Here is a 12476-nt window from a genome sequence, read left to right on the forward strand (position 1 = left end):
AGGTAGATAATATACAAAAGTGAAATAAACAATAAAAATTAAACAGTAAACATTACACATACAGAAGTTTCAAAACAATAAAGACATTACAAATGTCATATTATATATATATATATATATATATATATATATATATATATATATATATATATATACAGTGTTGTAACAATGTACAAATGGTTAAAGTACACAAGGGAAAATAAATAAGCATAAAGCCTCTCTCTCTCTCAAACATAAACACAAACCCACTCCCTAGGTGAGTGGAAGACGGTGAAGTAGAAGACAGGATATTATTGATTAGGTTCCTAACGGTCTGCCTCTGATGCACGGAGAAGATGAACTACCTGTGTGTGTGTGTGTGTGTGTGTGTGTGTGTGTGTGAGAAAGAGAGAGGTCCATTGAGAGGGAGTGTGTCTGTTACTATGAATCTATTATTTGACTTCCTCCTGTTAGGTAACTCCCTGCTCAAACACACCTTATCTCCACTCCCATGGTTTTCACAGGACTTGACCTCTCACCTTTAGGGATTGGCTCCTTGAAATGTATTTGTTGGATAAGTGTCCGACTCCTGAGATATAATCAGGACACCTCAGTTACTATTGAGCTGCCTGATCTGCAACTGGGCCAGGGGAGGCTGGTGGGAGGCGCTATAGGAGGACATGCTCCTTGTAATGGCTGCAATGGAATAAATGGAACGGAGTCAAATGTGGTTTCCATATGTTTGATGTGTTTGATACCATTCCATTACTTCCATTCTAGTCTTTACAACGAACCCATCCTCCTATAGCTCCTCCCACCAGCCTCCTCTGTTCTGGGATGACCCTTGACCTGTGACCTACACAGGAACTTTGTTACATGTAGGCTGAGTCAACCAGGGGACAGTGTACATTGTATGATACTGACTCTATTGACTAGCTGAGGGCAGGTGACAGTACCAAAATGTCAGAGGTCATAATTTCAGAAAATGTTCTGTCCCTATCAAATGCTAAAGAAGTCCCGTGTTGGAGGCTGGTCTAGTGGTAGTGCTGCATTTTACAAATGAATAAGTAAACCATGATCCATTGGATTGCCGGTCATATAGGCCATAATGTCTAAATGTGCATTTCAGCAGCGTGTAGTGTAGCTCTGTATACGTAACCTCAGCGCAGTTATTTTTTTAAACCTTTGTCAAGCGGGAGTGATTTTTATTGTGAAGCAAAGCTGAATGTGTAAAACCCATAATCGTAAGTAAGTGGTTTCAGGCAGCAAGCATCTGCATTATCTGGTAAGATTGGCCTTCAAGTTTGCTGATCTCACTTTCTTCAATGAAGGAGCGCACTCCAGTGTAAACTCTGAACCCAACCCCCAGACTACACCTTGGCATCCATTGTGCCTATGTCAAGATATCGACTGTCAAAATGTACATTTGTACTCCGCAAACCGCCATTTTACATGCGTTCTTTTATGCTTTGAATCCAGATTATTGAGTGTTAGAATGTACATTTCAGCAGTAAGGTGCCTTGTTTCAGTGCTCCCTGGCTGAGATATTAGAAAGCTCTTGTGTTTGGTAGACGATGACTCAGCCCAATAGCTATCCTCCCATGGAGAGTGGTGGACCCCAAGCAGAGTCAGCTAATCATTAAACTCCATATTAAATACCCTGGAATGTGCTTGGTACCACTCGCACCCTGCCAAAAGCTCCATGCACTACTCAGCGAGAAACAAACAAATGTAACTACTGTATGTACGTTCTCGCTGGAAGGATATGCAGGCACAAAAAACAGGCACTTTGTAGACAGATCTGTACATTTTTATTGCCATAGTCCGTTAAGTATGGACATTCAGTGCACACGTGAAGGCAGAGATGTACTGTACCTACGAAACTTATAAAACTCTTATTTGAGTACTACTGCTGAATACAGGTATCTTTTTTAATCTTCCCCCCATTAGAGAAGACTAGAGGGATCGCAGGATGTGCACAATTACCACATACTTTTACCTATACAACACACACACACACACACACGCACACACACACACTGACAGTAGCTGTGTTCGAATATCCATAATAACATACTGTATACTACATACTTAATGAGTATATACTACATACTATATAATATTAGTTCATTTAAGTATACTGTAAACGAACATTATCCTTTCAGTTGAGTGTACTAGCGCTTTGCCTGTCTACCAGAAATTGATGCTGTTGCTATGCAACTTCTTGCTAGTTTGTTAGCATAACAAATTACTAGCTAGACATCTTACGACTTAATTAACAATGTCCATTGAGAACGCACAATGACTATACCACTTAGCTAAGCTAAGAATGACGTGAATAATCAAGTCAATGCATGTTGGGTAGTTAGTTAGATAGCATATAGTTGATATACTGGCAAGTTCGATTCATTAGTAGCTAACTAACGTTAGGTAGCTAGCTAACATACCTGTACATACAAGCAACTGGTGTAATGATATGCAATGTGGCTAGCGTAGCTAACAAATTGTCAGCCAAAATAACGTGTAACGTAACTTATTTGAAAAGCCATTACTTTATTACTTTGCTCAACATTTTCTTAACATTTGTCATAATTAGATAAAGTGATGAATTTGTATCCGCTCTCGTCAGACTTCGGCTGTATATTTTCTGCCATTTTCTTCAAATCTGAAAATGCTGTGGAGCCACGCCCATTTTCTGAAGAATTGCATTATGGGCCCTAAAAGCACAAAAATAGTGTCCACTGCTTGTATACTTCGTATTTTGGCAAATGTATTATGACTTTTGGCATACTAACTATATCCACACTATGACCAATAAACATACTACACACTCAATTTACAACACAAATAGTAGGTTAGTGCGGTCAGTATGAGTATTCGAACACAACTAGTGTCTTATTGGCATGTGAGTATGTGTCACGTGTGTGTTACGGCTCTGTTTAGTCCTTTTTCTTTATTATCTCATGTGTGCTTTATTTTGAATGTATTAACCTAGAGGTGCTTTAAATATTTATTCTATTGTGTGCTGAGTTTTGGTAAATGTCTTATTTACTGATTTGAGGGACTTCCTTTACTTTGAATTGGTTAACCTCATTTTGAGTGTTTGTAACAGAATGACGCCGGAGGAGATGGCTGCCGTTTTACGGACTCCTAACCAATTGTGCTTTTGTCTGTGATTTTTCGCGTTATTTGTAACTTATTTTGTAAATAATGTTTCTGCCACCGTCTCTTCTGACCGAAAAGAGCTTCTAGATATCAGGACAGCGATTACTCACCTTGTACTGGATGAAGATTTTTTTCTTTAATGAGTCGGATGCAAAGGATTTACTTCAGACACTCGACAAGGCCCAAATCCCTGGGATTTGCATGAGACGGAGACATCAGGGACGTAGGTCGGGGTGCCTTGTAAGGATCCGACGGTGAGCGGGTAATCTGCCTCTACCATCAGTCCTATTAGCCAACGTATAATCATTGGATAACAAAATTTATGAGCTACGTTCACGAATATCCTACCAACAGTGCATTAAAAACCGAGTCATGGCTGAACGACGACTGAATAACATACAGCTGGCGGGATTTACGCTGCATCGGCAAGATAGAACAGCCGCCTCTGGTAAGACAAGGGGTTGCAGTCTGTGTATATTTGTCAACAACAGCTGGTGCACAAAACCTAATATTAAGGAAGTCTCAAGGTTTTTCTCGCCTGAGGTAGAGTATCTCACGATAAGCTGTAGACCACACTATTTACCAAGAGAGTTTTCATCTATACTTTTCATAGCTGTCTATTTACCATCACAAACCAATGCTGGCACTAAGACCACGGCGGCACTCCTAGTGGCCAGGGACTTTAAAGCAGGGAAACTTAAATCGTTTTACCTCATTTTTACCAGCATGTTAAATGTGCAACCAGAGCACCACCGTTACTCCACACACATAATCACATACAAAGCTCTCCCTCGCCCTCCATTTGGCAAATCTGACCATAATTCTATCCTCCTGATTCATGCTTACAAGAAGAAACTAAAGCAGGAAGCACCAGTTACTCGGTCAATAAAGAATTGGTCAGATGACGCAGATGCTAAGCTACAGGACTGTTTTGCTAGCAGACTGGAATATGTTCCGGGATTCTTCCGATGGCTTTGAGGAGTACACCACATCAGTCACTGGCTTCATCAAAAAGTGCATCGATGACGTCGTCCCCACAGTGATGGTACGTACATACCCAAACCAGAAGCAATGGATTACAGGCAACAACCGCATTGAGCTGCCGCTTTCAAGGAGCGGGACTCTAACATGGACACCTATAAGAAATCCCGCTATGCCCTCCGACAAATCATCAAACAGGCAAAGTGTCAATGCAGGACTAAGATTAAATCGTACCACACTGCCTCCAACGCTCATCAGATGTGGCAGGGCTTGCAAACTATTACAGACTACAAAGGGAAGCACAGCTGTGAACTGCCCAGTGACACGAGCCTACCAGACAAGCTAAATTACTTCTATGCTCGCTTCAAGGCAAGCAACACTGAAGCATGCATGAGAGCATCAGCTGTTCCAGACGACTGTGTGATCACGCTCTCCATAGCTGATGTGAGTAAGACCTTTAAACAGGTCAACATTCACAAGGCCGCAGGGCCAGATGGATTACCAGGACGTGTACTCAGAGCATGCGCTGACCAACTTGTAAGTATCTTCACTGACATTTTCAACCTGTCCCTGACTGAGTCTGTAATACCAACATGTTTCAAGCAGACCACCATAGTCCCTGTGCCCAATGAACACTAAGGTAACCAGCCTAAATGACTACCGACTAAAGCACTCACGTTTGTAGCTGTTCATGGCTCACATCAACACCATTATCACAGAAACCCTAGACCCACTCCAATTTGCATACTGCCCCAACAGATCCACAGATGATGCAATCTCCATTGCACTCCACACTGCCCTTTCCCACCTGGACAAAAGGAACACCTACGTGAGAATGCTATTCATTGACTACAGCTCAGCGTTCAACACTCATCAGTAAGCTCATCACTAAGCTAAGGACCCTGGGACTAAACAACTAGGTAGCAGCACATCTGCCACGCTGATCCTCAACACGGGGGCCCCTCAGGGGTGCGTGCTCAGTCCCCTCTTGTACTCCCTGTTCACTCATGACTGCTTGGCCAGGCACAACTCCAACACCATAATTTAGTTTGCCTACTACAACACGATGAGACAGCCTATAGAGAGGTGGTCAGAGACCTGGCCGTGTGGTGCCAGGATAACAACCTCTCCCTCAACGTGATCAAGACAAAGGAGATGATTGTGGACTACAGGAAAAGGAGGACCAAGCATGCCCCAATTCTCATCGACAGGGCTGTAGTGGAGCAGGTTGAGAGCTTCAAGTTCCTTGGTGTCCATATCACCAACGAACTAACATGGTCCAAATACACCAAGACAGTTGTGAAGAGGGCACGACAAAACCTATTCCCCATCAAGAGACTGAAAAGATTTGGCATGGGTCCTCAGATCTTCAATAGGTTCTACAGCTGCTTGGCCTCCGACCGCAAGGCACTACAGAGGGTAGTGCGTACAGCCCAGTACATCACTGGGGCCAAGCTTCCTGGCGTCCAGGACCTCTATAACAGGTGATGTCAGAGGAAGGCCTTAAAAATTGTCAAAGACTCCAGCCAACCTACTTATAGACTGTTCTCTCTGGCTACCCAGACTATTTGCATTCTCTTTTGCGCTGCTGCTACTCTGTTTATTATCTATGCATAGTCACTTTAACTCTATCTACATGTACATCTTACCTCAATTACCTTGATTAACCTGTGTTATAGGTAGCCTCGCTACTGTTATTTTACTGTTGCTCTTGAATTATTTGTTATTTTTCTTTTTACTTAACACTTTTTTAAACTGCATTGTTGGTTAAGGTCTTGTAAGCATTTCACTATAAGGTTGTATTCGGCTCATGTGACAAATACAATTTGATTTGATTTGACTTGTCTCACGGCAATGAGTGTGTTAATTAGGGACCATAGCCACGCCACCCACACCTGAGGAGCATTGGGGCTAACGAGCTGTCCCTGCACAAAGGTAGCTCTCAGATATTGTTCAGGTGATTCAAGCCAGCAACGGTAGAGGATACAGTGCCTTCGTAAAGTATTCAGACCCCTTGAATTTTTCCATATTTTGTTAGGTTACAGACTTATTCTAAAATTGATAAAATATTTTTTTTCACAAACAATCTACATACAATACCCGATAATGACAAAGACAAAAACAGATTTTTAGAATTTTTGGAATATCACATGTACATTAGTTTTCAGACCCATTACTCAGTACTTTGTTGAAGAACCTTGGCAGCGATTACAGCCTTGAGTCTTCTTGGGTATGACGCTACAAGCTTGGCACATCTGTGTTTGGGGAGTTTCTCCCATTCTTCTCTGCAGACCCTCTCAAGCTCTGTCAGGTTGAATGGGGAGCGTCGCTGCACAGCTATTTTCAGGCCTCTCCAGAGATGTTCGATCGGGTTGAAGTCCGGGCCAATCAAGGACATTCAGAGACTTGGCCCGAAGCCACTCCTGCGTTGACTTGGCTGAAGAGACGAACGACGTGTGAGTGAGTACCAATAGTTTCCAGTGTGATGACGTTACTGATGAGGCTTTCTCCGCCCTCCAGACGTGGCCTGCTACGACGAGACTGCCGAGGCCACGACTACCACATCGGAAACCCATGAGGTGAGATGAGATGCTAAACGACAATGGACTCGCGTGTATGTCGTGGGATGTCGTGGGAGTGTGCTGTCCTTGTGTTTTGTTCTGTGTGGCTTTTATCCTCTTTTAATACCGACTCTAGAGACTGACTGTCTGCCTCATGCCTGTGGTATTGGCTTGAAAGAACCTTGGTTTTTGACATGCTGTTGATAATATTTGTCACATAGTATTTGTCACATGCGTCGTAAACAGCGAGTCTAGACTAACTGTGAAATGCTTATATATGGGTCTTACCCAACAATGCAGAGAATAATAAATACACAATGTGTAATGATAGCTTGGCTATATACACGGGGTACCGAGTTGATGTGCAGGAGTATGTGGTAATTAAGGTAGATATGTACATACAGGTAGGGGTAAAGTAAGCAACAGGATAGATAAACAGTAGCAGCAGTGTATGTGATGAGTCAAAGTTGGTGCAAAAAGGGTCAATGCAGATAACCAAATCGCTACCCAGACTAACTATTTACCAGTCTTATGGCTTGGGGGTAGAAACTGATCAGGGTCCTGTTAATTCCAGACTTGGTGCATCAGTACCTCTTGCCATGCGGTATCAGAGAGAACAGTATGACTAGGGTGGCTGGAGCCTTTGACAATTTTTAGGACCTTCCTCTGACACCGCCTTGTATAGAGGTCCTGGGTGGCCGGGAGCTCAACCCCAGCGATGTACTAGGCCGTATGCACTACCCTCTGTAGTGCCTCCTTCACGACTGTTGGTGTGTGGGGACCATGTTAATTCCTTAGTGATGTGGACACCGAGGAACTTCAAGCTCTCAACCCACTCCACTACAGCCCCATCGATGTGGATGGGGGAGGCTGTTACCTGTAGTCCACGATCAGCTCCTTTGTCTTGCTAATGTTGAGAGAGAGAGGTTGTTATCCTGGCACCACACTGCCAGGTCACGGACCTCCCTATAGGCTGTCTCATCGTCGTCGGTGATCAGGCCTACCACCGTCATGTCTTCAGCAAACTTAATGATGTTGGAGGGGAGAACAGTCAATCCGTTGATCACTCTATAGTTAAACCATTCACAACAAGCATGGCTACGCCCACCATAGAGGCATTTACCATACTGAAATGTCACATTTACACTTTGAACCTTAAGTTTAAACACACACACACACACACACACACACACACACACAAAGGACAGAGTTATTTGGTTGAGAGCATTTAAAGAGAAAGGTCAAAGTCATCTACCAGGATGAACAGGACCCCCCCCCCCCCACCTGTCTGTGTCACCACAGACAAACCCACCCTCCTCTTAACCCCCTGCGGAGTGTGGCCTCTCATGCATGACTTGCTCTCTCCCCCTATCTCTCTCTTTATTAGTCCAAAACAGATCATAAAAGGGGTCAAAAAAAGGGGGGTGGGGGGCACAATAAATGACTGTGTTATGGAGAAACTTAAGTCTTACTATATCTTCTCGTTTTAAAACAACCCTTTCGGACATGATAGGAACAGCTGGGAACTTGCGTGTCGTGAAAAGTTCTTTGTGAACTGCCTCGTAATATGGAAGGTGATTCAACCATTGGATTCAAAAATGTTACAATTTTTTGTACATTTATTGGCTCAAGGTAAACCTTGGCTCAAGGTAAACACAAATTCCATCAGTTGGTTACATAATTTAACTGCATACGATTTGTTAAGTTTTCCTGTTTTATCACTATGGAGGGCCAGTTAAACGAGGAACAACCTATTAAACGAGGGATAAAATAAAACATTTAGTCATGCACATTCCATCCATCCCCCTTCCTGTTGCGCAATACTGAGTGACAAAATTCTCATCACTCCTTTTCGTTATAAAGCAGGTATAGCAGACTACATGCTTCAGCGGTTCTGCTCAGTTAAGACTTTGCTCCCCTGCCTTAGCTAGTAGGGGCTAAAAACATCCATTGCTTTGACCCAGCACTTAATGCCAAACTCCAGCCTGCATATCTGTCCTGGTTGAACTCTGAAGTTACCACCTATTGGCTCCAAGCCACTGAAAGCCAACAGTTTAAAAATGTATTATCATAAGTAGTTCAACTTCACAATCAACTTGAACCTTGCTCCAAGTCGCCCCCCTGGACAGCAGCAGAAGACAACCAAGGAGCAGATTGGCTAAAGATTAACCCGAGTGACCTCTTGGCAGAGACTCTAAGTGAGAGAAGGACTCTTAGAAAAACAACTTGGTTGAAACCGACCACGGCACGCTGTTTGCAAATAAACAGCCCTGAGGTCAGGTCGCTCCTCTGAATGTCTCCGGAATGATGGAGAAGGACAGCCATTCCTGGCATTCCAGTGGGCAGCTCGGCCCCCTCCGGTCCTGCATTCCACACATAGCATGTTCCTCATGCCACACAGGGTGCACGAGGGGAACACAGAGCCCTCCTCTCACTCCCAGCGCACCTGGGCTGCCAAAGGGTGAGCGGCTCAATCGGCGCGGGTCGCTAGCGTCGCTTCGCACACCTGTGCCGCAGATCGACTGATCGTTAACGCTGGAAACTAAATTAAAACCACGTGCCGAGATGTCTGACCCTCTGCCATTTCTTATAAGAGGGGCTTGACAGTTTCTCACCTTTAGACCTTGTCTGAGGTGTATCTTCTGTGTGATGGCCAGAGTGACAGTCAAGCCAGCTACAGCACAGATGGAGTTATTTGCGATAGCAGGACAGGAGCAAACCCATTTAGAGTTCAGTTATTGTGGACTGTTATTGGATTTACTAAATCCATATTTGATGGCCCAGCCGAATTTTCGGTTGTGCTGATGATTTAGGGGAAACATTGGGGGAAAGTGAAACTTAACTCATTGGTTAGATTCCCAGAGGGCAAAACCAGTTGCTATGACGTCATCATGACATCTTTTATGACACCATGGTCAGGTTGTATACCGATGAGATTTCTTCTACATTTGGATTGTGCTATTGAATACAGTCGGGGACCACTACAGACATACAACCGTCCCCTCAAGATCCCATCAACAGCTATCAGAAGTACATCAGTAACTCCAAACTAATTTAGCTCAGTCACAAACAGTAGAAGAGCCTTCACCTCAGAGAAAAGAGACACATGGCAGAGCCTCCCTGAAGAAGGCACGGGGATGCTGAAAACGTTGTTAAACACCCAATAAATCACTGGGAGTTTATATATGGAGTGTGCGACTCAATTTATTTTGATAGTTTATAGTTTATTCACCGTTAGTCAGCACCTCCACACAAAATCATTTTTCTGGGTGTGCGCCAGCTCATGTTTTTTTATAGGGCCTGCCTGAGACGCATCTCAAGAAGAGATAAGGAAAAAGACAACACAAATTGGAGATGCAGACATTCGTAGGAATGAGAGTGGCACACTAGGGAAGCTATAGTAATGCATCATCAGCCCTGCTGGGGCTGGGTGGGTGGACTGCTTCGCCTGCTGAGGGGTGGCAGAGGTCATCTGGGAGGGGGAACAGCAGCGACAGATCTGGCCACAGCTGAGGCGCATCAACCACATCACCCCAGTGGGACTCTGAGGCACATGCAGGGAGACGTAGAGACGCAGCCCTCCTGGCCTTTAGCTGGAGACAACAGGACATGTGCTGGTGGAGCCGGCAACACCAAACAGAGCGCATCCACGCACATGCATACAGTATGTACTCAGACACATTGTGAACAAAAATACAGTGCATTCAGAAAGTATTCAGACCCCTTAACTTTTTCCACATTTTGTTATGTTACAGCCTTATTATAAAATGGATAAATAGTTTTTTTCCCCCTCATCAATATACACACACACAATACCCCATAAAGACAAATCAGAAACATGTTTTTTGAAATGTTTGCAAATGTATTCAAAATAAAAAATAAAAATATCACATTTACTTAGTACTTTGAAGCACCTTTGACAGTGATTACAGCCTTGAGTCTTCTTGGGAATGACGCTACAAGCTTGGCACAGCTGTATTTGGGGAGTTTTTCCCCATTCTTCTCTGCAGATCCTCTCAAGCTCTGTCAGGTTGGATGGGGAGCATCGTGGGCACAGCTATTTTCAGGTCTCTCCAGAAATGTTTGGTCGGGTTGAAGTCCGGGCTTTGGCTGGGCCACTCAAGGAAATTCAAAGACTTGTCCCGAAGCCACTCCTGCCGTTGACTTGGCTGTGGGTCGTTGTCCTGAAGGTGAACCTTCGCCCCAGTCTGAGGTCCTGAGCGCTTTGGAGTAGGTTTTCATCAAGGATCTCTCTGTACTTTGCTCCGTTCATCTTTTCCTCAATCCCGACTAGTCTCCCAGTCCCTGCCGCTGTAAAACATCCCCACAGCATGATGCTGCATCATACTTCACCATAGGGATGGTGCCAGGTTTCCTCCAGACGTGATGCTTAGCATTTAGTCCAATGTGTTCAAGCTTGGTTTAATCAGACCAGTGAATCTTGTTTCTCATGGTCTGAGAGTCTGTAGGTGCCTCTCCAAGTGGGATGTCATGTGCCTTTTACTGAGGAGTGGCTTCCATCTGGTCACTCTACCATAAAGGCCTGATTGGTGGAGTGCTGCAGAGATGGTTGTTCTTCTGGAAGGTTCTCCCATCTCCCCAGGGGATCTCTGGAGCTCTGTCAGAGTGACCATCCCCAGATCTGTGCCTCGACACAATCCTGTCTCGGAGATCTATGCACACTTCTTTCGACCTCATCGCTTGGTTTTTGCTCTGACAAGCACTGTCAATTGTGGGACTGTCACAAGTGTAGAGAGGAGTAGGCAGGAAGCTGTTGCAGGTTTAGAACTACTGAATTTATTAAAAGCACTAATATATATATATAAATAAATAAAAGTGGGACGAAACCCAAATTGCTAAAAAATAATAAAGTACTCAGGAAACTGTAGGAGAGATTCCTCTCAGGAAAACAAGCAACATTTACAAAGACAAATGACAGAGGGAGTATATATACAGTGATAGAGTGGGGATTGGAACCAGGTGTGTGTAATGATGACGGGACAAGTCCGGGGTTGATGAGTGAAGGGCGTTCGCCAGCAGCAGGTTCGGCAGCAGCTAGAAGGCCGACGACGCCAAACGCCTGAGCTGGACAGGAGGGGGAGCCAAAGCGAAGGCTGGTGTGAGAGACCTTGGGGACGACCCCGGAGACGCGTTGTGGGTCGGTCGGGATGACGCCTGTGGAAGTCCCGAATAAGAGAACGGTCCAGGACGTCCAGCTCCGGAACCCAGCACCGCTCTTCGGGACCGTACCCCTCCCAGTCGATCAGGTACTGGAGAGACCCCCCACGACACTGGGAGTCCAACAGGGTGCGGACGGAGTACACCGGGGCCCCCTCGACGTCCAAGGGAGGGGGAGGTGCGTTGTGGGGTATACATGAAGGAGAGATACATGAAACAAGGGTGAGATACGGTAATTGACGGGGAGCTGTAATCAATACTTCACCTCATTGACTCTCCTCAGGACTTTGAACGGCCCCACAAACCACAGGTTCAGCTGTCCACTAAGAAATGTATGATTGGACCGGTCCTTGTCTTCTACAACTTTTGATAATTTAGTTCCATTCTTTGATTTCACTATTTTCTATTCATTATCACACACTTCACTTGCCGCACTTTCAGATTCAAGCACAGTCGCCATTTCCGCTCCCGGCTGATCCTCTCTGCAAAACCTTGACTTACCATTGATGTCATCTGCGCTCTGAAAGTAAGGTTCAGTTCCGTTTAACTAGTTCTGGGGGCATTTAGTAGTTAGTTTGGGCAGGGAGGCGGTGATATTGAATTGGCAAGAGC

Source organism: Salvelinus alpinus, chromosome 29 (assembly GCF_045679555.1).
Source record: "Salvelinus alpinus chromosome 29, SLU_Salpinus.1, whole genome shotgun sequence".
In the NCBI taxonomy this organism is placed as follows: domain Eukaryota; kingdom Metazoa; phylum Chordata; class Actinopteri; order Salmoniformes; family Salmonidae; genus Salvelinus; species Salvelinus alpinus.